Source organism: Amblyomma maculatum, chromosome 1 (genome assembly GCF_055883805.1).
Source record: "Amblyomma maculatum isolate TAMU_Amacu chromosome 1, ASM5588380v1, whole genome shotgun sequence".
Taxonomy (NCBI): Eukaryota; Metazoa; Arthropoda; class Arachnida; order Ixodida; family Ixodidae; genus Amblyomma; species Amblyomma maculatum.
Window position 1 is genome coordinate 84,048,225 of NC_139344.1, and position 26,825 is coordinate 84,075,049.

Sequence of the window (26,825 nt, forward strand, 5' to 3'; positions counted from 1 at the left end):
CGCCGCGCATGCGCAGAGGTATCAGTGGGGGTAGATACAGCGGGGCGTTTGCCAGTGTGGTATAGCCAAGGCGGATGTAAAATGGTGGCGAAGGCTGGGCCCAAAAGCGGTCTAGCGTGACAGCAGCACAGCCACTTTGGGGGGGCCAAAACACTTAGATAATGAAATTCAAAAGCACAAATAAAAACGCTATAAGACAACGTAAAGAAATAAATATTTTAATGCCACATTTTATAAAATAGGTAAACTGTTTCAGCAAAACATTACGCCGCATTTTTAATTTTTTGCAACGTTCTTGTTACGCCCCCTGTTGATGAGTGTGATGAGTGTGCAGTGCATTTGCAGCTTGACTTTGCAGGCCTTGTTTCGGCACCCGACCACAGTGGCCGCGGGAGCTCACGAAGCGGTTTCTTATCGCCAGTCTCGAAATGCCCCTTTTGCGAAGTTTTCGTCGTCCTTGCGCGTCGCTTCTCTGTTACCGTTTTGTAAAATTTGCACCCCGCCGCACCGCTGCGGCAGTTTTCTCGGTTTTGCCGTTTTCTTCGACGTGCGGCCAGTGCGAAGTCTTTTTCCGTCTTTGCACGCTTCGCGCTGTTCTTTTGAAGCGCTTTGCGCTTTATTTCAAGATGAGCTTGCGGCGTGTGAAGAAACGATGCGCCGTGGCATATTGCGACAGCATGGACAGTGCCGTCGGTGACAAGCTACACCGCTTCCCGCTGGACTTTCACAGGTGAGCTCTTGTCAGTGTCGTCTGCTACAAGGCGTCTGCTCTAGAGGTATGCTCCGAATGCTTTCGTTGGGCTGTTCGCTTCTGTTTCTGTAACCAGTTCGTGCGCACGCGGCTTCATTTTTTCGGGGATACTTATGTACTACACTACAGGACACACACTTCAAGTGCTGAGCTGTGCGAAAGAGGCCCACCATTTGTCTAATTTATGGTGAGTTTCATGCAGCCGGCTATCACCAGCGTTAACTTGATACCGGGCTCTCAGGAGCAACCACGCGCATGCCACTGACAGGAAGGCCAATTTAAAATCAATTGTGCTGCCTGACAAGTCTGAGCACAACACTGATTAGTTTCCCAACACCGCGAAGCCAATTTGACCCTCGCAACTGGTAGTATCGAAATTCAGCCATGTGTATATGCGCGGCCTTGAGCGTGCTGTAACTGAATTCACTCAGCAGGAGTTACTGCCTGTCTTCTTATTGCTATTCTGCATATGCATGACCGTTAGGGTAACTTTAAACGCACTTCATTCTCGTCAATCTTAACCATAGAAAAGTATAGCTACCCGCATGGCATGTGGACAAGCGTACGTAACCGCACTCTTAGGCGCTGAGAGCTTGGGGCGAGCATTTACTACCATAGTTCAGATATAGTGGAAGTATATTGTACTGCAGTTAGCATTGACAGGAATAATGACGCATTGGCGTTTGGAGTATGCAGTATTTTTTACTGCGCAATTGTGAATAACGTACACGTTGCATCACGTCCAGGTTCCGAGCGTGGGTGCAGTTCTACCACAACGTCAGCCTGGAGAAGACACCATGGCAGCTGCGAGACTTGCGGGTTTGTTCCAAGCACTTCGAACCGTCTGCTATCTGTCGTCAAAAAGGCTGCGACCCATGTTGATGCGCCTACTTATGTCATGTCATGTTTGCCTCAATTGAAGCTGTCTTAGCACTGTCTTCTATGCTTTTCAATTTCCTACCTGGCAACGTTCGTGGAACTGCAGGGCTTTTTTCTGTCCGCACTGTGACCATTGAGAGGAATAGCCAGCTTAAAGAAACTACTGCTTGAGCTGCCTGTGACGCGTATTTTTTGTTGGTTTGCTTTATCACTGTATTTGTTTGGTTGCTGTAATAAACCATGAATATGAAAACCATACTTGCCGTACACTGTATTGCAAACTGTGCACTTGAGCCTGTGCTTTGTGCATCATACCTTGTACTCAAAAGTACTAGCACGAGTATTTCCACTAAGGTTTCCACTACGAATCATGCGTGATTGCATTCTTAGCCAGCCAAGGTAAGCCAGCGTCTGAGTGTTGCTGCCTTTCTATGCTGCCTTCTTTGCCAGTAACTTTCATTGGGTTCCGAATTGCACGTTAGCAAGACCATAACTAGCAGGAACTCGAGCACATTTGACTGGCAAAGGTTGATGCGCACTGAAAGGCAACCTTCATGAGATACCGGCTTGAAAATGCGGGTTCTATAAAAAGACCACTTTAAAATTCGCGCTAAAAACATACGTGTGCGTGACGTCATTCAACGTCACTCATACGTAGTTGCCCCCCAATATGGCGGTGCCCATGAGCCGCCATTTTTTTGACCAATGGGCGTCTATGGAGCCTTCGCTACCATTGTATATCTACCTTGGTATAGCCGTGGAGAAGGAGAGCGAAATTGCTGCCCAGCGGCGCAGAAGAGCAGAGCAGCTTATCTCATCGGATCCCGAAGTAGCTGCCTGGCAATTGGCGGTTGAGCGTAAGAAGAACTATTATAAGAACGCTAAACGTGCTGGGAGAGCTAAGAATAACCAGCTGAACCTTAGCTAACGCTACGTATATCCTGGCATAGCCGAGCTAAGCCACTGCCAATTTCTAACCCTATAAAAAAACAAAAAAAAAACGAGTAAAATAAATCGACGTAGCCTGCGATGCTGCCTACTAGTGCCCACTTTTAATTGAAGTCCGTTATAGGAAGCTGGTCCACCATACAGCGTCAGCGTTCCAAGGTCGGATGATCTCTCATCCTCGCCCTTCTACGGGTGTAACAAGAGTTCCGTTTCCACCACACGATTCGAAAGCGAACCCGCTGGGCTGCACATTAACCCGACAGGGCTAAATACTATACGTTCTGTCAAAATCCGGCGTTGAAGTTGTGGGCACAAATTCTCGAGCATGCCTCTAGCAGGTGACAGTTTGCAGGTGACATGGTTGTGTGACGTCATGAGGCCACATGATATGACAGAGTTTGCGAGAGTTGTCAATTCAGGAAGCTTTTTTGAGATCGAAGAGTGAGATGGAAATCGAGCCCTCCGGGACCGTTGGATTTCGAGCGTACGACTTTCTTAAAAACGGTTCTTTACGTTGAGTGGTGTTTCACATAACAGGACAACTTAAGACTGCAGGCTAACATGTATGTGTGGGATGCAATGAGATTAGGGATTAGAGCCAGAAATCCAGAGCAAAGCAAGTCTGGCTCCATCGGAGGGATGTCTCCGGTGATGCGAGCACAGGTGGAAAATTAAATAAAGAGGGAAAGAAGGAAAGCGGCTGGTGGCCTCTTTTCCACATGGTTTTATACAAATGGGGAGAAGTCATTTTCTCCGTCTCGGTTTTAGAAAACATGTTAATAGATGTTAGGACTCACTGCGAAACTGTCGAAGTGATGGAGAAGAAATGTTCCGATTACCGCCGAAAAGAATAAAAAAGGGTTGCTGCTTCGTATTCATGCAGTCATACTTTCAAGCGTGGGGGACCTCAGACCCCTCTTAAACATTGGTGGGCCGAAAACCCCCTGACTGGGCAGAGCCGAAGTGTTTCCCTCCACAAAAGTGGATTCCGTGATGCGTTTGTTCCATTCATCGGGACACTTGAAACTACGCATGCTGCTCAAAGTCTAGTTCATAAGCCATCGGCATCCACATAACGATTACAGTAAACGAATTACCATAGTTCGTATCTACAAAGTTCAATTAATTATGATAGGTGCAACGCGGCCGCACTAACGTTGAGTTACTTTGATAGGGAAATCTTAGTACAATAAACAATTGTCACGCGGAATGGCACTGCATTAAAAAAGAACTTGTTAGATCTATACAGCCTTTAAGCTTTAAATGCTTGGTTGAGTTTGCTACGAATGTTATCCTGACTGCGGGTCCAAAATTCGAAACCATAGGCCATTCAAGAGCTGAACCTGTGCGATTGACAAGCATCCATTAGTGCAAGTACATAGCACGGTCAAACTTCCGAAGGCCTCCAGCGAAGAAAACAGCAATACCGACAGTAAGTACCCCAAACCTCGTGGGAGCACGCACTAATTCCCCAAAGCAGCAAGGCTGCGAAGTACCAAGGCCGAGAATGGCAAAGGCGTTCTGAAGCAAAACCTGTGCTCTTGAAACACTTTTCTCGGTGGCGAACGACAGTGACGCAACGGCAGCGCCCGAGCCGCCCAGGTGTGGAAGAAGCGAGCACTTAAATGCGTTCATTCTTGTATTTCGGGGGCAGCACGTTATTTGCTCCTTGCCGCCACTTCTATCAGCCGTATATTGCAGACCCCATTTATCGCGCGCTCGCGTTCTTCCCGTTGGTGGCTGTATGGGCAAGAAAAATTTGCATACAGCAAATTACCCTAGAGCGAGCAGAAATTCACGAAACGTTGACGCTTCATCGGAGGAATCTTTGGACGCCAAAGGGGAGTTGTAAGTACGTGCGCAGGGCGCACGCTCTGGCTCGCAGACAGGTGTCGAGATAGCACGCAACGGGAGCCTACGTCCGAGTTTTCGTTCGTTTGGCGACATTTTGCCGGTGTTCGATGAATCATTACATTTTACGCTTCTCACGCGGCTAGACTTCGCACGCTCCCTCGGTGCGTGTACGCCGTACTGCGAAAGCGATCGCCATACAAGCGTGAAGCTGCGGTAAAAAAGATCGCATACAGCTAGGCAGTATACGGCGAGCGAGTTTACTGTCAGACATTTCGCTGTAGGAAGCGTGTTGCGAAAGACGCTCACGTGAGACCTCATACAGCCGTGAAATAAGTTTATTTACGAATATACGCTATAAGCTGACATGGTTACGGCCATAGTTACTAAGTGGTTACGGCGTTCAGCTGGTAGATCAGTTGGCGAGCTTGATACAAACCGCCCACGGCTGCATTCTGAGTAGAGGAGAAATGCCTCTACTCAATGATTCTGTGCTCGTCCAAGGATACCTTGAAGGCCCAAACCAACTCGAAGCTTTCAAATATGCGTGATGTACCGCATCACTGTTGCACGCGGAATGCCGTTATTTAATTGAGCTATAGAGTGTGAAGGTTTACAAGACCATACACTGAAATTTTGTCGGGTGTTGAATTCTGGCAGTAGCCAAAGTGATCTGGCATGTAACGTTCAGCTGTGACGTCATTCTCTTAAAAAGCCGGGAAAAGCCCTCTTCCGTTTGGACCCCTTTCCTATCTCATCCTTTCCGGAGGGGCTAACGGCCCCCTGATAACCCGTAAATGTACGACGCTATCTCTGTGCTTTTTTTGCTCGCACTGTCGGCAGCAAGAACGCAATCCCAGAAATCCATATCATTATTCTTGCACTGCATTGACCCATAGATAAACACGCGCCGTGTATTTACGTACGCTTATTTAGAGCTCTATCTACGTGATTGTGAGCTCCAAGAAAATATGCGTCCGATAATATCCGCGTGTACAGTCCGGACCAAGCTTGCTCAAGCTGCGCTGACTAGCCTATTGTATCTGCCGATATGAGCCGAAGGCTCGTCTCAGTCGGGCATCTATACCCTTTGTCTGCCAGCTCTCTCTGCACGTTATGCACTCACAGAGCGATCAGCAGAAATGGAACACAAGCCACAACTTGGCCTGTGTTCTTTGAATCAAACCTCTTTTTCTTTTTTTTTAACATTTCATGGCTGCAAAGACTTTGCCGAGGGCACCGCCCCGACCATTTCGCTAAAATGACAAGCCCTTATTGCATGGACACTGTATATGTACGTCCAACTGCTACCCCATGTCTCGGCAAAAACTGGGGTACAAGTGCAAATATATTCCCTTGAGCTTCTCAAGGAGGCCAAAAAGGGGCTTTCAACCCTTCAAGGACCCTGCGAGGTCCGAGACCAAGCATTGGATCTGCGCGATAGCAACATTGTCTCTTCGGTTGCATTTGAGACAACCTGCCGCCAATCGCAGGTTGCCTAAAGGACTACCACTCTCTCGAATCGAATGCCCGCTTACGACCGTGATTTCCCTACACAATCCCTAGGAGAGGCGTACTTCTCCGATGTACCCTTTGTTCATTTCAAAGCGTCCCCCTCGATTCGTACAATGTTTTTATACAGGTGGCTACCGAAAATGAATAGTTTATACAGTACCCACAATAACCCCCCCTTCCCCCCCCCCCTTCTTATTTCCTTATTTCGTGTCCTGAGCCCTGGCTTGCGATCTCAGCAGCTGTAACGCGCGCTCAGAAAGAAGATGAAAGCGATGCCACAAAAAAAAAAAAAAGAAAGAAAGAAAGGAAACCAGAGCGCATTGCATGCAGCGCAATACCTGGGACACAAGTTGTTCAAATGATGCGTCGCACAAGGTTTAGCTTCGCAGCCGAGACGTGCAAGCCTTGAACCTAATAACAGATTGCTTCGCTCTCCGTTTTCGTTCATGGCCAGAAAAACTAAACGAGAACTTGGTTCGCGGACGCGGGTTACTCCACAAGGCTCTCGGTGCAAACAATGCAGCGAAGACAGGCGGTCGTCGTTGCATTTATTTGCTCTTGAATATAACAAAAGGGGGACAGGGCCGCTACCAGCCATTCCCATTCACTGGCAGCGTGTGCGCGTGACGCAGTTTTAAACATGCCGTCAAAACTGCTTCAAAACCAGAGCAGAAATAAAGCTATCTCCACCTACGTTGCGTATAGACATGCGCACATTGACATCATCGCGCTTCGCGTGCTTGCGCTCGGTAGAAGATTCTGAAAGGCAGAAAGGGCTTGTTATTCCTTTCCTATCTGGGCATGGCTTTTCGTGATTCAACCAGCCCCGTGCTTGAAGCTAGGGTGGCGGTTCATACGGGTGACCGCGCAGTGAAATTGGGGCTGCTAAGGATGGTCTGGCGAAAGCCTGTGCCATGTATAACTGGAGTTCGTGCCGGAAACACTGCTGGATATGTTCGAAAGTCGACGTAGACGATTCCATTCCACAGAGCGGCGGCGGAAAATATGGAAGATACCTTTCATGGGTAATCCATATTCATTTCGTTGCCCGGCATCAATGCGCCGTCTAAAGCAAATACGTTAATGACATTAATCTCAGCTGACCCAAAACAAAAGCTAAGCGGTTGTAGTGGTCCGAACCCCGAAATACACGATGAAAAGCAGCTGGTGAGCGGTGGGCGTGTACCGGACGCGAACGGGGCGCGGCAGAGTCACTCGTTCATTCGTCTATGAGCACGGGAACCTGAATACTACATTATTAGGAACACTAGGAAACCGTTAGGGGTAAGGGGTTCTCGTGCACGACCATCGCTTACCTTAGCAGATGGCGCCGTCAGCCCTGGGCTCAGGTAAACCCTCCGCTATGACAGCACCTGTCCACTCGAGCAGCAAAGGGTTCGCCCGCTCTGTTCAAGCGCGCAACGCGTACCCCATTGCCTTATCTGCTGGGAGGGCGAGCGTTTAAGAGCGCTACACTGCCCGTCAGCTTCAGGGCAGTCGCTACACACGCTTATCTTGCGCTTTGCTCTCGAGGTTTCCAGCAGTGTCGCTTAATGTACTACAGTCAGGAATGAGGAGGGCCCAGCGACGAGCACCTTCACCTCCTCTTTCGTCTTTCCAGCTAAATGCGCGTTCTTCAGGCCAGAAGCGTGGAGGCATGCGCAAACAAACAGTTGTCCCGGAACCATCCCGCGCATTATCGCGACGAAAGCAACGTCAGCTGGAAAAGCGTTCGCCGAAAAGCGATATTAGAAAGGTCGCCCGTGCGACCTTCCGGGTGTTCCCCGGAATGCGTCCGAGAGCGCAAAGCGACGGCGGCCGCTCCCTTCCTCTGACACCGTCCAGAAATCCGAGCATGGCGAAGTCGAAGGGCAAAGGCGCTGAGGGGAAACTGCGCACTACCGCTTCCGGATGCGTGATCACGGCGACGGAAAAATTCATTTTCTTGTTTTCAGTGGTATTAAAGAAATGCTGGAGGTCAGGGAGATTAATCGCGGTTGGAGTGAGCAGTCGTATCGCTTAGTTGTGGCGCGTTGAAATCGGCGGTCTAAAGCAGCTCCCCGATTTCGCGAAAGAGCAAGAATCAGCACCCACGATCTGGATGCAAGTCTTCCACTTAAACAGACTCAGGTTCGCTTGCTCCCCACTGCCGATTCGAATGCGCCATAACCCTTTTGGCCGGCACGACTTTTGTTTTTCTGTCTTCACAATGGACACCCAACGAATTTTACTAGCACGGCGTGGGAAGTCTCAACCTGCACATGAGCTCTGAGAGATGCTGTGTAGTGGAGGGAGGGAGTTGGGAAGGGGGGGCTCGGTATTAATACTGCCGTCCGAATTCCTTTCAACAGGAATTTACGTCGCACAGCACACCGACGCCTTTGTATTACGCCCCCTCGAAATGCGGTAGCCCGCGACCATGGAATCGGGGATCGAACGTCGTAACAACTCGTGCCATCGCGGCACGAGTTTCTGCTAAACGGCGGCGAGATGCGCCAGGATGAGTAAAGCGAAGCCCGTGAAGGTCGCGAGCATTTATTGAGCTATTAAATGAATAAATATTATGCAGTAAAGTTTAGTTGAAAAAGGATATAATAAAGACGCGCCATATTTAACCGCTTATATCCGCAGTCGCACATAGCGTAGACTAAAGCAGTTTGGCGACTGTATTTGTTGGACGTTTGCTAAAAAGGAGCTGGTATTTTAACACGCGCGACATACTGTGAAGAGTCACATTCAACAGCCGTACTTTAAAACATCACAAGGGCCACTCATGTTTCATGCCGTAGCAGGAAAGTCCCTCAGTTAAGCCCATAAAACTCCATTTCAAGCCATCTTCTGCTGCAGCAGCTTGAAAATAGCACGAATTAGGCAATACCGAGAAACGGATTTCTTCAGTCCATTTGCCACGCGCGTACTAAAGACAGACAGCGAGTACGTTGAACGTTAAAACGGGCACGTTTGGCTCACACCATCGCTTAATAAGCGCAGTGATGCAGGGTTTCTGCGTTCAGTGACAGCTGGCAGAAACTCATTTGCAGTCGAAACGAACTGCGCGGCGGAGCACTCATCGCATCGGGGCGTCGTCGGACTACGGCGTTAATGCCTCAGTGAGGAAAGTTGTCAGCAACGCATCCTTCACGGCGTGAGCGCATACCGCTCTTCGCTGCTCCCCAGCATAGCACCGCGCTCTGTCGTTCTGTATCTTCTCGCTCACCTTCAAAAAGGCCGCTGTGGCCACGTGTCGATAATGAGCGCGAGATGTCATAGCCTGGAATAGTTTTGAAAGCAGACAAAAGGAATGGAAGCGAAGGGACTAGCACTCTGAAATCTTCATGGACCACATTAGCGCATATTATTGGGTGTTTCCAGACGCCACCGATTCCCTCTCGCACTGAGTTACTTTTGTTGCTCCTAATGTGCCGTAATGTCCTGCTGAGCTTTCAGGACAATCGAGACAGCTGTGATCGCCATTGCAGGATCTTTACATGTAAAAACACAGGCCATACTAAACTTGGGAGGATCATTGGAGTCCGCTTAGGATAATAAGAGAAAGAGGTGCAGTGCCCTGCGCGCGGACAGTGGATGCCTAGGAGGACCTAATTCGAGTGGTACGACGCACGTCTGCGAGGGCATATCAGGTTAGCGTCGCGTGCGAATTCAAAAATATCGAAAACTCACGGAATGACACGCAATCGCCAATGCGGCATCACGTCACACTGAGCAGCTTCATTCACGACTGATGCAATTGAGGTCATTCTTTGAACGGAGACACTAAAGGCAATTGCTTGTCATATGTAGGACGCAACTTATCCATCACCACCCTCCTTTTCGCTCTTCATTGAGATCTTCATTGCCAGCGGCCCGTGTGGATCCTCGTAGGCTCTGCGTACAACTTCTCTACCCCGCACCAACAAAATACATCGGGACACGCGTGCAGGACTTTGCTTTCCAACGCTTTTAAATGCTACATTCTAAGGAAACGACGGAAGACAAAGCAAATAGCCGACCTCTAAGGTATATATTACATGTGTTGGAATCGCTCGTACGCTCTACTGCAATCGATGAAAGGAGTCCCGCTGCGACACTTATGGCTGTTCGGTCAGTTCGTAGGGTAAGGTCTGCTGAATAGAAACGGTGGGAGGCCTCGGTGTTGAGACTACTGCCACGCATCAGGTACTGCGGTATGTGCCCTGTCCGTGACTGCATTCAGTACAATGTGGCTCTCATCACGCATAGTATACATTGGGAAACTCCTTAGACATTGCGAATGGTCTTCGCGTGACGCCACCAGACTCGCTGGAACGTCACGTTGCGCTGTAGGGAGCAGCCCGGTGGGCGTAGTTGACATAGAAACCACCGGATAATTTTCCTCGCAAAAATAATACGAAAGCTTTACGATGCATGTATCTTCTTTGCAGCTGTTCGCTCTGGCAAACTTATATTAATGAGAAGTATTGCTCTTCTTAAAGCGTTCTTTCTTCACCCCAAAGCCGCAGTAGACGCTGTACAGAGAACCCAAGCTTGCGGAAGTCGATAACACTGTGCATTGTAGTATGCGTGGCCACCATTGAGCACGCCTACGTTCGTGGTACCAAAAAAGAAAAAAAGAAGAAAAGGAAAGGAAAAACTACAAAACCATCCTATAGGAGTGCCTGGCCTCCTCTCTGCATGTATCACGTTACTGTGTACAGGATAAGATAAAGACAGAGCGACGAGTGTCCTATATCTGACCGCGATATCTCCGTCCAAAGTGGCGGAATGCGTGCCAGAGAGTCGGAGCTATGTTCGCAGCTGCATGCCGCTGCCACTGATCTGATAAAGCGTGATATTAAATGGGCACCAAATACAAGCACGTTTACAAGTGTAAAGTGCACCCAACTTAAGCTCTCCCCGCATGCCATGAAATGAAATCGACCGCAGAAGCAACTAAATGCTGTTGCGTAATTTTGCTTCCCAATATAGGTATACGTAGCAAAGCACTTGAGGATCGGAATTGGCACTATATGAACGCATTGCAGGTATTTCTAGCGCAGTAATGCTCCCAGTACTGACTCCGTACACAGAAACAGTAGGTTTGTTTCGGTCCCGCAGCAACGAAGATACGCCGTGCACCAGCACTCTGCTACTGTTTTTTTTTTTTTTTTTTTTTTTTTTTTTGCAGCTGGGCAGCCATTCATCAGGTTATCCTAGAAACCCACACATATATAACAGGCTATAAGAAGCGTCGTTTTTTAATTTGACGTTCATGACACGACGTGCGGCGTACTACATCGCGAAGTAGCGTAATATGGGCTGCTGAAACAAGAACGCAGGAAAACGAAGCGACGTGCAAGGCACTGTAATGAGCAAGGCGTATATTTATCCTTCAGATTTGAGTGGAGCGGCACTTGACAAACCCGTGGCACCGGATTCTGATGCCATCGGTTTCAGAACCAGGCAGCGTTTCGCGTCGAAGTGCTCCAGGAGCACCGGTCGCGCACTGAGACGGCGGCCCCCCTTATCAGTCGGGTGCGATACGCTGGCAGCCGACGTGCCATGGGATATGTGCACAGCCACGATACGGTCTACGTGTTTGTTTTATGTGGGTTGGAGAGCGGCACACACTCAAAAGCATCGAAAACAATAGAGACCATAACGCTACCCACAGAAGCGAGATCAAAAGACTATACATCGGGCAAGCGTCTCTTTCTTTCCTCTCATGTGCCACACCACACAGTTGCGATTAGGACCTTCTAGCAGAATGGTGACGAGTGTCATGAAGCTTTGCGTCCGGCATAAGTATCTGTGCAACGTAAGAGAAACTCGTGGCGTTGGGTATTAGATCGCCTGCTATCGGTGCTAGGGTCATCTACAACTTTGAACATTTATTAATTTTTTTAAAAGACACGTGCGGTACAAGACCGTAAATGGGCATACAGCCTGCAAGCAACGCTATGGCGTCTAGACACAAAAGGCCTAATGATGGCAGGCGTTGTTTCTTGAGCCATGTGGTAAATCCACGGTCAACGGGGAACGTTCGTGGCGCCACAGGAGAGGTGTGGATGATTTTTGTTTCTAGAAAGCACTGGGTGAGTTCAAGGTCAGGGGACCGAATTCTGGCACCGGCATTCGTATATCGATGGACGCGAGATGCAAAATCGCTCGTGTGCCATCTGCCTTTTTAACCTGGAGTCCCAGTTCATTACAGCGACTTTCCCAGCCCATGAGCAACTTTGGACATCATACAACCTGCAAACAACGCAATGGCGTCTAGACACAAAAGGCCTAATGATGGCAGGCGTTGTTTCTTGAGCCATGTGGTAAATCCACGGTCAACGGGGCAACGTGCGTGGCGCCACAGGAGAGGTGTGGATACCCCATACCATACCATACCATGTCTCTCCGCCCCCCCCCCCCCCCCCCCCCACCCCCATTACGCGGCGCGAAACATTCACCAGTTTATTTTACTTTTCACGAGGAATGCGGCCGTGAGTGGCTCGATAATCACGCATTTCGCCAGCGGGCGTTGAGCACAAGAACGTGCGTCCGGTGCTCGCTTTACCTCAGGCATCGCGCACGGCCGAGTCTGGCCGCCCCCACCACATCATGTCCCGTTTCGCCCGATGTGTCAATCGCGCTTGCCTTCGTTCGCGCTGCGTTGCGTGAGTCGTCGCGCGCGTGGCGGTTCTCGCACGGTGCAGTTACGAAGGCCACGGAGTCCCAGTTTTGTGGTAGAACGGGGCTCGCTTCAAGAAGCGCGTCGTACGCAAAAGAAGCGTCCGAGGCCATGGAACTCTGAAAGGGAATAAGGCTCCAGCAATTCCAATGCAGCCGCGGGCCCGCGAAGGGCGTTGGGCGGGCGTCACGTTGCAAGCGCGAGCGTACACATGCTGGTGGCTCATTGACCATGGCGTTTGTCTGCTGCGAGCATGAGGTCGCTGGATCGAGTTCCTGCCTTGGCAGTCGAATTTAGTTCAAGGCGAAGTGCAAAATAGTCCACCTGACGATGAGCGACGCCAGCGCACGAATTTAAATCGGAGCCCTGCACTACAGTCACCTTTTCTCTCATCTACTTTACACTGAATAATGAAGAACATTTTACGCAGTGGGGATTGACATTATCAAGACTCTCGGATGCACACGTGTGTACGTGCGGTTCTGCTAAAGGAGGCAATGCAAGTTTTAAGGCGAAGGCCTTTCTAGGCTCACGAAATGAAATCCCGTGAGTGAGAGTTGTGAGCGAGATCTGTCATATTCCGCGAGATTATTTCTTGTCTGCCACACTTGAACGCGTGCCATGGAACGCCACACGACAGAAGCGATGGTGTACCGTCTGAACGCACACTTGCCGGATAGAGTGTGAAAGATGCTGTGGCTTTCCTTTCCTGTAAATCAATTATAATTATATGTAGCGCTGCAACGAACGCCGATAAGAGGCAAACGATTGGAGAGGAAGGGTAGGATTTCGCCAATCTCCTCTGACGAGACATCTAAGGCACCCTCTAATTTTTTAATTTCTTTTTTATGGTAGTAGTGGAGTGTATATGTGTGTGTGTGTGTGTGTGTGTGTGTGTGTGTCTGTGTGTGTGTGTGTCTGTGTGTGTGTGTGTGTGTGTCTGTGTGTGTGTGTGCGTGTGTGTGTGTGTCTGTGTGTGTGTGTGTGTGTGTGTGTGTGTGCGTGTGTGCGTGTGTGTGTGTGTGTGTGTGTGTGTGTGTGTCTGTGTGTGTGTGTGTGCGCGCGCGCGCGCGCGTGTGTGTGTGTGTGTGTGTGTGTGCGTGTGTGCGTGTGTGTGTGTGTGTGAGGGGGGGGTTTCCAAGGAGCAGTGCACAGGCCATACGCATCTTCAGCTCGTATTGACTCATTCATTGATCCCGGGGGAAAAAAAAAGCAAATGTAATGTAAAGGTTTTTGCGAGCGGAGGTCTGTGTTTAGTTCAAGTTCACGCATAGCGAAATCCTAAGAGGTTACAGAGCAGTTTTAAAGTATAAAAGCTTTACGTTTAAACGATGACGTAATATTGAGGCCCTCCGCATACCAAGAAGAGCATCGGGCTTGCAGGTACGTACATCTATACGCTAATCCTATACTTCATCTCACAGGACGCTTGCAGCACCGCGAAAGGAAGAGGCACCCCGGTCCGATCAGGATCACGCGCACTACAATAGGCAATTGTGCTCCTACGCGCCTCTCGCCCGCCAAATCGGCAGGGGTGACAGTAGGAGCACAATTGCAAGAGCCCTTCTGCCTTTCGCAGTGCTGCAGGTATCTTCGAATGCGAGTTTGATGGCGTTTTGAGCGAGCGGAAAGGCAAGCCTTGCTTTATACCGCCAGACATTGCTCTGCCGCAGGGCCGCGTTACCTAAGCGCTGAATCGAAGCGAGCATTCGGGGCATCTGAGTACACATGCATCCGCGACCCTGCACACCACAACAAGAAAAGCCTCATGGGCGACAGCCTCCGACACAAATGAAAGCGCGTCTATAACCGGGAAGCTTTCCAATTTACAGAGAATGTGCGCAGAGATGAAATGGCACTCAGTACAGCGTTTCCGAACGCATTCTCCGCTGAAGCGTTAATTTTGAAAAACAGCGCAAAGGGACGAAGGACAAAGGAACAGGAAGCACACAGACAAGCGCTGTTTTGTCCATCCCAAATAAATTACAACCAAGGAGGTTCAAAAAGAAACTGCTTGATTACAAAAAGCTCGCCCAACTCAGCATCGTACTGCAGTATATTCCTTTGAAGCAGTATACGCACGTAAACGGATTGCACTTTTGAAGGCTTTTCCCGCTGTCTAATGTCGTGGGAGAAAGCCAAGGGCTCCGGCAAAAGGAATGAAACGAGCATGGGAAGACTGAACAATGAGGACGATCAAGCCGCTTTTGCTTCTCCCGCCCGTTTGTTTCGTGAAGTTGGAGTATAAGCTTCCATCCGCTTCGCATACTGTTTACAACTCGAGCAGCTTGCCCTACTTTCGACGGACTTCCAGTCCGCCGCTCGCGCAAAATAGAGCAGTCCGCGCTGGTTTTGTTTCTCAGCGCTCCACGCCTCTTCTTCACTGAGCACCAAAATCTAAGCGTTCTCGCGGGATCGCGTTTCGAGCCGGGTGGAAGGAAAATGCGAGGGAAGAGCGCACTGTACGTGTGGCCCCGTCGCCTGTCCGCGAAGCTATCCTCTTCGACCGACTTGGCACGGTGCCCCAGCCGCGTCGGACGCGGGGCAATGCTGGACCAGATCGACATAGAAGTTTCCCTTTCGGAAGTTTTGGTTTCGCTGGCATCGGCTAGGGAGCCTACGTGCAAAAGCGGTGCATGTAGGCTCCCTATAGCATCAGCTGCACTGCAGCGCCGTAGTCCGTGACCAACGATGCGCATCGGGTTGGGTGATCAAGGCAGAGGCGACCGATCGTCTTAGGCACATCGTAAATAATCTCACACAGCACGAATTTTCCAGTCACTGAGGGGTATCTTGTACCATACAGTGTTGCCGCGCGCGCGTCGTCACTGCGCGTCCCGATGTAAACCAATATGAGCATTTTATATCCACAATTATCCTTGTTGCAGAGCGTGGACAGTACGAGAGCAGGAAAAAAAAACAAACAAATGTTTGACATATCTAAATGACGAGGATGCTCTTACGTGACGAGGATCGACTGCATATACTTCACGAGGTTCGACGCATTTTGTCGCCTTAATCTAACCGTGATAAGAGTATGGCCCAATGGAAGTAGCTTGTTTCCAGGAGAAATTGCGCTGCTGATGCTTGCGTCTATGCGTCGCATAGGGATTGCTTTGTTTTAGCGAGGATCGGAGCGCTGAGAACAATCTTTGGCGTTGCTCAGTGAAGTGTGACGGCGTGCGCGAGAGAGTCATTTCGTGGCCGTAGCTGCGCGTGTATTAAGCGATTGATCAGCCCCACATTCGTGAATACAAAAAAAAAAAAAAAAACATGCACCCAGAGCTTGCACTGGCCGCGTCAACTTTACTTCCGAGCATTTGCTAACGTTCCTCATTTGATGAAATTTTCAGCTGGAAAGTCTGCTTTTTGCACCTCAATGACAGGCCAGTCGCTAAATGATGAGCTGAACACCCCGACGCTAGCAAACTTGCGTATGAAACAAACGGCGCTTAAAAAGCATGTACACGAGAGGCAGCGGCCAGGGAGCACCCCGCGATAAGCTATCGCGCGGAGCACGCCTCTTCCCGCGGCTACGTCGGCCGATCGCCCTGAATCGCTCAAAGAAATCCCACAAGATTAGCAACGCGTAAGCGCATATTTGCGTCAACCTTTATCTGTCGCGCCACTTTGCTTTTTTTGATTATATATTCTAAGACCTAATCTGCCAGTGCCCCCCCCCCCCCCCCCCCCCCCTCCAGGAAGATATCAGTAGAAGTTCAAGAGAAGCAGCGCGGCCCACCGCTAACCTCATTTTACCCAGCCACTTTGTTTTGTTTCTTGTGTTTGTTCACGACGTCGGTGCCTGCCAGGTATGCAGACTGCATAGTCGCGAGCATGCATCGTTAGAAATGACTAAGCAGTGAATTCAAGCAAATAAAGGTCAATAAAGGTAATCGCATTTTAAATAACCCTCGGCTGCCTCTTCTCCTAACCGGCCTTAACACACGACCCACCAGCGTGTTTCACTTTAGGGCAACATGACTGCGCTATCCTCTCAGTTTTTTTCTACAGTCGCTGAAAGCTTTGCCAGAATGCCGCAACTTCCTCTCCCTGCTGCTAGAAGGCTGCCACAACCTAACATTTTCAGCACATCACTCACTCCGACGGTGCCCGCTGTATCTGTATTCACAACGCCATCAGTGAAGGGGTAACTAAAATTGTGTAATTTAATAGGATGTTTTTCCAGCGAGCCCAGTCGTCCCAAGCACTTCTTCAAATTGTGTAACCGGCAGCACCAACCTGGTAGATATTGTGAACGAGTACTAAGAAACACGGGAAGGTAGTTAAAGAAGTGCCTAGTGCACGTGGGCAGGTCCCAGCTATGGAAGAGCCCAGAATGTTTGTACAGCCGGTGCTCTATACGCATTCCTTGCAAATTCTAGCGTAGGCTGTTCTAGAAAGATACCGGGCCCGCAATCGTCATATGCCTTCTATTATATATAAAAAAAAATTATATATATATATATATATATATATATATATATATATATATATATATATATATATATATAATTTTTTTTTTTTTCAGCGACTTCCACCCGTGGACGCCCTCGTTTCCACGCTCGGAATATTTAGGTACTAAGAAGCCGAAACAATCTGTTGCAAAAACCTGACGACTTGTGCTAGGCCATCGTCTACCATTCGGAGTACTGAATGTCACGTACGAAATAATTGTCTTTTCCCGCACTGCGTACTCGCAGCCTGAAAGGCTCCCATTGCTGGTCGAGCGAGGCCGGAAATATAACACTCGCTGCACGCAGCTGCGATCGACCACACACCTGACATTAGGCAGGCGCCGACTGCGCTTTAATTGGATGGTCAATACGCGCAACCTAAACGGGGCAGCTGGACACGTGTGCGTAGAGAGAGACACAAAGGCTCGAGGTGGTTAACCTGCGAGTGATGCACGCCCTGCACAAGTGCCGAGATTCCTTCAGAAGCAATTTTCATATTATTGAAGTTCAGTCTCGCTTAATTCGAACGTCGTCTATTCGAAGTTACTCTACGTTCTCGTCCACATACCACTAAGAGAGCCCGAACTGTCTTCCTTTAATACATGTGATGTTGACGGGCTTGTATAATGAACACAGCTTAACTAGAATCGACTTCCGGTTCCTTTTTATCGATTACAGTGGTTCAGCAGTAAAAGTGGCGGGATGGCACCAGCAGGGCGCCGTCCGGCCACCTTCCTTCGCCGTCCGTCCAACACTCATCGGTCACCGGCACTGACAGCGTTACAACGCAAAATTTGGCGTGATGCCGGAGAGCGTTGTTCGTTTGCGCAACGGCGGATAATAGAGAGTTTTAGTTTAGAGGGGTTTACGGTGATTGCGGGATTAGCGGAATAGCGGAACGGAAATGCGCATGCGCTGAACGCTAGCATAGAAATAGCGCTAGCGCGTTCACGCAATTTTGAGAATTTAGCGATCGTCTTTTGCGCATTTAGCGCGAAAACATGGCGGCGTCCATGGATCGGGCAGCCGTCCGCTTCAAACGAACAAATAGTCGTTGCAGTTCCGGTTGGCACGTTTACGGACAACTACTGGTACTGTCATCATTCGATTTGACTAATCTTGGTTCGACGATGATGTGCAAAGTGTAAAGAAGCTTTGTTGTGGAGATTCGGTCTGGAATCTAATGCTCCTAGGCCTAATGGGGTCGCCTGCGACGATGCATCCACCAAGGCTCGTTTCGGCGGTTACTATATTTTATTACTAATTTTGGCTATTATATAGTTACATTTTATGCGAGAGTATTGAGCTCGTTGTGAAGTTTGCATTGCATCTTTTCTACGTTCAAAGTCTCACTTCAAGGGGTCATGCAGGCGAGGTTCTTGTAGCATACGTCCATCAATCTGCAGAGCAGACGAAAGCAGACGACAAGTGCCGTAATCAAAATGTCCAGTGCCAGATTCGGAGCACGGTGCAACGTAAATATGTGTATACGGTTCACTGCTCATGACGACGTCGCAATGCTGCGAGAATTACGGAACCTGAATCCATTTAGGGATTCGTCGCTATGGCCAGAAATTGCGAGCAACGTAGAACAAGCTACGGAGAAAGCGTTCACAGCTCGTGCTATCGAAGACCGCCGAGACTTGTTGACATCTCTCAAAAGGTGTCCAAAACGACCAAAAATGTAGCTGATAGTTTGAGTTGTGACGCTGGACATCACTGACGAATGCAAACCGAAGATCGGTTCCAAATCGCACCAGCGATTGGGATACGCAAGCCGCCTTAGTGCAATACAAAGTGCATGTCGGCCAGGGACCTTAACGCCTTGGGCGCTAGTGAAAGTGCCTTGTAGAGCAAGGCAGTTGTGAAGGTGCTCAAAATCCTCTTTTTCGAAACGGAACTGCAACCTAAACAGCGCAGGGTCCACAGAAGATATATCCAATAAACCTTTCTTCGAACGGTAGCGGTATATGGTCGGCTCACTTTTGCGTTGTAGGTAGAGTTCCAAATTGTCAGCACGAGCGAGCTCGCACGAGCGCACGAACAAGTCAGCACGAGCGAGCTCGCGAGCGCGCACTCCTAGATGCAGTTCGTCAATCTCTGCCCATGTCAACATCGATAAATATCGCGAATTATTCAAGATGCTTGACGGCATAGTTGAAAGGCACCGACAGAGTGGTAGACAGTTCAGAAGAGGCCAAACATCGCGCAGAAAGCGCACGCAATTGTTCGTCTGCTCGCAAAAGTTTCGCTTTGCTCGTGAGTTCAAGATGAGCTTGTCTCGGCTCGCTGCGGCTCAACCTGCGGCTCCGCCTTGTTTCATTTCAGTCAACACTTTGCTACCAGGTAGCGCTGGCAAGCACTTCGAATATATCCTCAGCTGTTGATACCTCCATACAAAATAGATTGTGTGGCGTTTGCTAAACGCTATACTAAAACTCCGTCCGACAGGGAGTCGTTTGCGGCACGCTAACTTTATTTCCGTTAGCTCCGCTATTTACGCTAACGCTAAACTAAAACTCTCTAATATACAAACGCTACTGATAGTCAGCGCACGCAACCGCTCTCGAAATCAGCCCGAAGGGGCGTCCTTCAAACACGCGGAGACGTTATCGCAACCAGATACGCGCCTATCGTCACCAGGCGATTCGGAGCAGGCGCACTCACCACACGGCCGTGCAGAGAACTACGCACGGTCAAGTGCACGTACACCCGCATTCAGAAGTCTATGGGACGCAATATCATTGCTTTGCACTCAGCAAGCGATAAAAGATGGCATGAATCCTGAGGCGCGAGCTGCTACTATTCCATTAAGTCTTTCGAGAAATGCATTGCGCATGAAACGAAATTTATATTTATTTGTCATAGTCGTGTTCCATAAACTTTGATCGCGCGTGTACAAACAGACAAAGCCTGGCGGACTTAAAATTGATTCAGTGTATGACCCCGGCGCCGTAAGCGGGCTGAAAACGCCAAATACACTATACTTAATTACGCACCATATAGCGCTAGTGGTCTCAGATGTTTCAAACGCTTAAAGCCAATTACTTTGAGAGTATGTTCGCAGAAGAACGAAGGAAACTTATCTGACGCTGTGCCAAGCAAAACTATAATAAAATGAGCTAGCACCGAAAATTTCACTCGTTCGATGAACAGACGCACCTTCAGGCAACGCGAACGTTGGCTCATGTAAGACCGCAACAGAGTTCTTGCTGAAAGTGGGCAACGCTATGGTTACAAGTATTTTTCTTGTCATTCGTTATGACGCGTACACATCGATCACCACTGTACGAGACCGTGCCTATATTTTTCCTGTCAGAAAGTTCCCTTTTTTCTTCGCTTCTTCTTGCATCCCAGAAACCATGCAGTTATGGAGAACGAGGGCGCTTACATCGTGTGCCACGATGTGCGTAGATCTCCGCACTGGAGAGGAATGCAGCTGTAACGTGGACCCCTCAGCTTACCCTATGGGTAGTTTAAGCGAACACAGTTGCTTACTGTAAGGTAGCGGGGTGGATTCCAAGAGGGGGTGAGCGTAGCAGGAAGGGTCAGGTGGGCGGATGAAATTACGAGATCCGCGTGTGTGCGGCCGCAACTGACGCAGAGTACGGGTTATGACTGCAGGAGGAAAATAAACGTAGCTTAGCTGATGATGAGTTGCTCGTTAATAGGCAGTACAGAACGCGTCGCGCAGTTACTTTGTTGCCCAACTTCAGAGCAGATAATGGCCGTCACCACTTTATGATCGCTGCCGACGAGTCTCACGCCATAAAAGAAAAAAAAAAAAATATCCGACGATTACGTGTTTTCCTAAAACGAAATTTGAGCGCAGCTCATCAGCTGTTGGACCTTTTTCGATAGATTAAGGCAAATATTTCGAGCAAGACATGTATATGCAATTACATACTTTTATTTTTCACACGTATTCCTTCAAGAAACACTCCACTAACAGTTACTGACTGTCATGAAGGAAGCTTTGTGGTCGGAGAAATGAAGAGAGAAACTAAGTTATCGGAAGGTTGCGGGAGGCAGCGCGTGAGCCCATGCTTTTCTCTGAGTGTGCGAATTCTCGGTTACTGCACATGCTATCCTGCAGTTCGGTGTGGGCGCTCACATTACCCATGAATTATATCTTTGCAGTGTGTACCATGTGTTGTTACGTCTTCCACTTGAGCTCTGAAGCGTGCCTTTCATAATTGGTTCACAGGAATGGAAAGGCATAGTATATCAGTCACACTTGTTTCTGTGGACACCTAAATCGCGCCGTAAGGGAAGGAAGGTGGGAGTGAAAGTGGAGCTGGTTACGAGGGACGACGGCGCGAAACCCATGGAACGGGCGCCAAAGAGCTGCGCTCTAAAGCTTTGAGAGCACTGCAGAGGTCCACACTGGACAAATGCGAAAACATGTGCGTTGGCTGCTCTTTAGCGGCTCTTAGAGCCTCATGACTCAGCACTTGAGTCATTACTGGACACTAGTCATGGTTATGGACTCCGTGGTTTAACATGTTCGTTCATCTGAATCAAGAAAACATTCAATTCACACACCACACGTTCACTACGCTTTCACATGTTAGGCGATCTCTCTTTTATAACAGTAAATAGCCTCGTTCAAATAAGTTGTTAGTATGTCCTGCATTCTCGATAAGACTGATTACACCAGTATGCAAGGAGTCCTATGAATTTAGCCTTCTAAGCTGCAACTTTTTCCCCCGGATGTCATTCCCAGAATCAGTTTCATCACGCGGAAGTGAAAGACTTAGAATTTAAAAGTTGGAACTGAGATATTTCTTGAATTCCACTGCTCACTTGAATTGCGCCACATTCAAATGAAACCTTGGAGTCACTTCTTTGCTAGAAGACCATAACTTGTCGGTATACGGTCCTGAAAAGCGATAATCTTCGCCGCTGGTGCATCAATGCGCACTAAAAAACGCACTCCTACAAGAAAGAGGACTTCCGAGATTTCATATGGGTTTATAGCATCTTTCACAATACAAATGTTCTTGAATAAACGTCGCAAATGCGCTTGATGGACGATTTTGGAGGTACTTATTGTGACAGAGAAGTCGTCTCTCACAATAAGTACCTGTCACAATCTCTTGTCTAGCAGCATGAAGTGCTGGTTAAGCCAATGCAAGTTTCCATTATGAAAATTGAGTGCAGTTTGCATACGGCATGAAAGCAGTTAATTTGCTCGAGTGTCGATGGTTACGCTAGGGTGGTTTTCCGAAACTTAAGCGCATAACTTATGCATTCGTAAATTAAGTTGAGTATAGTGCCCATTTAACGATCTAGAAAGATTATTCAAGAGGAGGACAAATGTTAAATATCAGTTTCAAGCTAAAAAGGAATAAGCGCAAAAGAACGTGTGCAGTAAGAAAAGAAATGAGGACCTTCGTACAATAATGCTGCATTTGCTACAGAGGGCGGTAGTATTACGAGGTAAATGTAGAGGGTAACCAAGTCCCGCACGCAGAAAAAAAGAGAGAGCTAGCCAAAGGCGCATTTTTTTTGTTTGTAGCTTTTAGCAGCGTACAAATCACCAACGGTTTACTCTTCCAAAGTTATTGGCATGGTCGTCATCCCAGCTTAATCAATGGGACGGCGTTAACCGGTCGTTTTCGACGCAGGCGGTGCACCGCTTTCTAGCCAAAATTTTTTTCCGACACAAAACTCAACCTCAAAGTGGCGAACCCGCATTGATAGTTGACGTTTAATGGCTTCTCCCACTGCAACGGGACGCCGCTGCCTTGATTATTAATCGGTGTAACGAGCGCATAGTTTGGATACATCGGAGGAAAACAGTGCGAGCATCAAGAAAACCTTCAAATATCTCCTGCGCACTCACTCCTGCTAGAGGCAGGTCACTGACCACAACATTTTTTCCGACTGCACTGCAGGCTTTTGCACAACACTTCCGCGTTTTAGTGCTATTTTTAGACCAGGGAACCTTGCGAACGAACTGCACACAGTATGTGTTCTTCATTGCTGTATAATACGCTCGGACAGCTGGGCTGTCACAGATCACATAGCTTGGTAGTTATTTGCAATCACCGTCTTGTCGGAGTGCAAACATTCCCTAGCTAAAAAACCCTACGAGTCACAATAACCTCATGCAGATTTCTCATACTGAACTCATACTAAATTCGTATAAATCTCATATAACCTCATACAAATATCATTCAACGTATGAGAAGTATATGAGTGTTTGAGATTTGTATGAGTTCAGTATGCGTTTATTATGAGAAATCTGTATGAGGTTATTGTGACTCATACGGTTTTCTCGCTAGGGAATTACAACCAATGGGGAAAGTCCTTGCACAGGCACGATTAGAAAAACTGCCCAAGAATCTTTCCGTGGCCACTCACAATGCACAATTTTTACGCACTGGTGCAGTTGATACATGCAAGCTGAAAACATGCGATCTGTTCGGAAAGAGCTGTCTTTTGTGTCGATTTAGAGAGCGATGTTAATATATTTTATTGTAGTAGCGCTTTTATCCATGACATCCGTTCAACTCTTGATCTCAGTGCGTCGTTATTGCCTTAGGTTTTGCACGGTCTACTCTTTCTTTTTTAAAGCTGCTTCTGAAATATTTCCTGTAAATATTAATGCTTTAGTATGCCGCTCTTTGTGGACACAGTGTTGGGCATTTAATATGTTGGTTATATTATGATCAAGTAGGTGATATGCAGAGGACGAACATTGCCGCATATTATTTCCCAAAATTCAGCCTGCAGAGGATAGGCGGAAAGAGCCAGCAAGCCGTGACTGCAGTTTTGAGCATACTCGGAAGTCTCATTCACATCCACGTAGTGAGAATTTTCAAGCTTATTAGTGGCCTAATCGCAACAAACAACTTCAGTATTAGGTGCATTAAGTTCAAGATGCAGCTCGTTTTAACTCGAGCAAGCTGACGCAAGCGCGACACCATTCACTGAAGCTTGATCAATGGAAAAAAACGAACACGCGAAAGGAGAAAAGAGAAGTGTAAAAGGATCACAGAAGCCAGGTCGTTCACTGCCTTTGCAGGTTTCAGAGCTGACTCAGTACGCTCAAACTGCACGCAAGGCAGGTGAAAGCCAAGGAGTCACAGAAAGTGGGGAATTAGCCCTCAACAACTGCCTGGTTCGCTGCTACATGCGCTCGCACAGTATGGCTTGCACGCAGTGAGGGACGCCACGACATAGGGAAAAAGAAAACAAAAAAGCGAAGGAGACATTTTTTTTTCACCGGTTTAAAGAGCGGTTCGAAAAAAGATAACTCGGCTTTGTGATCCAATCTGACGCAAGCGCGCGCATAGCAATGCCGTGACAGCACTCACCTGGAAACTACTTGCTCTAACTTTGACTCCTGTGACTGGCCCTGGAAGAGAGCGGTGTCCCGAGCTCGACGTGTGCGCGAAAAATGCGGCGGCGAGAGAACGCGGCAGAGTCGTGCACCTTCGGCCTTGGGGTCGACCGGCCGCTTTCCTGCTCGGCAGTGCGCGCTGAAATGCAACGACGTGCCACGGGTGCAGCCCCCTTCCCGCTGCAGCGGCGGAACTGACGCGCGCCCCCTTCGACGCACGCGAGATGACTGGACGCCCTCCGGTGCACGTGCACTCGGCGACGCACTTCCCCACTCGCGCTCCCCCGAACGGCAGCACCCTCGGCGCCGCCGCTGCCGTCGCCGATGGCCGCGCTGATCAAAGGCACGCCCCCCCCCCCCCCCCCCCCGACCCCTCCGTCTCCCCCACCCCCAACGCTGACAACGGCTTTCCCCCGCTCTGCCTCCGAGCATCATCCTTCGGTCGACTACCTCCTCCCTCATCAGCTGCTCCGCGCGCGTCGATTCTTTTCCCTGCGAATTGTTTACTTTTGCTGTTTTGAGGCCCGACACTCCACGCTGTCGGAGGATTACGGCAGTGTAGTAACGAAAAGGCGGCTTGCTGCCACTGACCGTCGAAGGCTGCAGGCGCAGCCGAATATCGAGGCTGTTGTAATCATCGCATAGGTAGGCAGTCGTCGACCAGGAAGTCTGCTGTTGGTAGTCTGGGAGATGCGAAACGTGTCTCCTTGATCTATAGCCTAAAGTTCAGCTAAAAAGAAAGCTTGGCGCAAGCTGTGGTGGGGAGGGGGAATGCCTTCATTCTTAAGGAATTGCATGAGCAGGACAGGAAGTGGCAACAAAGATATAACCAAACTTCGTATCGCAATTGCGACGCGACCATTTATTGTGCAGCGTTTAGGGCAGTGTTTTACATATCGCTTCCTATCTAGCATCCGTCTGCTAGTCACGTTGAAGGCTAGTTTGCGATAGGGATTCAAATTGACGACATATATACCCCCGATTGTGCGCCGTTAATTGCAAGTTCAGGTGTTCACCGAAGAGCGAGATAGATACTGCGCCTTTCCTTTCCCCAAAAACTAAACCAACTAAGGACACTAACACTTTGCCAAACGCTGTCAAACAAATGCATATCAAGCCATGGCAAATAGTACTTTCGCACATCTTAATCGGTTTAAGCAAAGTTAAACTCCGGCTAATTCTCCTGAATATGCACGCGCGTACGATCAACCCTATTCATACCTTATCCAGCGTTCTTTTCCGAGCTAACGACTCCTCTTAACCCAAAAAGGCGTTGCTTGACAGTACGCCCTTCAAGGTTGAGAGACAATAAACAGTAGGATCGTTGAGTCTACGCCTGCACGTCTGATGGGGATATATACATGTCAATAATTACCCAAATCGAATCCAACCATCTGCGTTTGGACAGCCAAGAATTTTGAAACACTGGGAGCGCCTTAAGTGGGGCACGAGATACCCGCGTTGGGATTTTCAGGTAATAAATTGAAGCGAGAAAAGATGAGACAGAAAGGGACGGAAGTTTCCTAACGAGACGCTTTCGATGCCGGTCATGCCTTTCGTTGGCAGCGCGTATTCAGAACACATGCATATAATCGGCACGGGAAGAAAGATGGCTCTATGGCTTACAGCCCGCTGGTCAGCTTGCACTAAGCACTGATCGCTCTTTTTGAAAAGTTGCTAGATTGTCTCGAGATCTATACCAGGCGACTTATGCGGCAGTTGCTAAATCTCCGGTGTTTCAGTGTAGCCCTGGAAGAATTCCTATTGCATCAACATTTCGCCTCGTTCACAGCACGATTAGCCACGAAAACCTCGCATTGCCTATACAAAAGAAATGCTTGGCTGGGTTCGTGAGCGTTTGGTTAATGAGGTAAATGAGGTCCAGCAGTTCCTCAAGTGATAGCAGGTCAAATTCAACACTCGCGGTGGCTCAGTGGCTCAAGCGTTCTGCTGCTTAGACGAAGAAGTCGCGGATTTCTGACTTGTTCGTGGCTGCCTATACGAGGTGAAAGTTTTAAATTTCATTGGATGTTTAAAGAACCCTCGGTGTCCAAAATCGGCCCTGCATGAGCCCTTCTCTAAAATGAATAAACCAGTCAGAAGACGAAGGACAAAGAAGAGCCGAGGCACACACAGCGACCGAGGCGCACATGGCGATCGGCCACACAGTCGCCGTGTGTGCCTCGTCTCTTCCTTGCCTTTCGTCTTCCAACTGGTTTATGCTTTCAAGGCAATATATCAACTGACAGGATTGCAACTCTCCTTCATTAGGGCGCCCCTCGTAGCCATGAGGTGTTGGGTTCGACTCCCATTCCTGGACCTGTTTCTTCAAATGTGTACAAGCTCATCTCCCGCCTGCGGCTCGGCTTTCCAAGGTAGAGGCTTGGGAAAAGAGCCATTTGGAAGAAGGGCCAC

The 26,825-nt window shown here is 48.8% G+C and overlaps 1 protein-coding gene across 2 annotated transcripts in view; it reads right to left on the reverse strand.

Annotated features, from left to right (window-relative positions):
* Window positions 1–24,588, reverse strand: part of LOC146202988 (sterol O-acyltransferase 1) — a 49,442-nt gene extending 24,854 nt beyond the window's left edge. The window contains exon 1 of one of the 2 annotated variants that reach the window (XM_084588481.1): window positions 24,385–24,588. The gene's annotated coding sequence lies outside the window, so the exon portion shown is untranslated. Of the gene's footprint in view, window positions 1–7,260; window positions 7,557–24,384 lie in introns of those variants that run through there. The other variant, XM_084588480.1, reaches the window with a different exon arrangement.
* Between the last annotated feature and the right edge of the window lie 2,237 nt (window positions 24,589–26,825).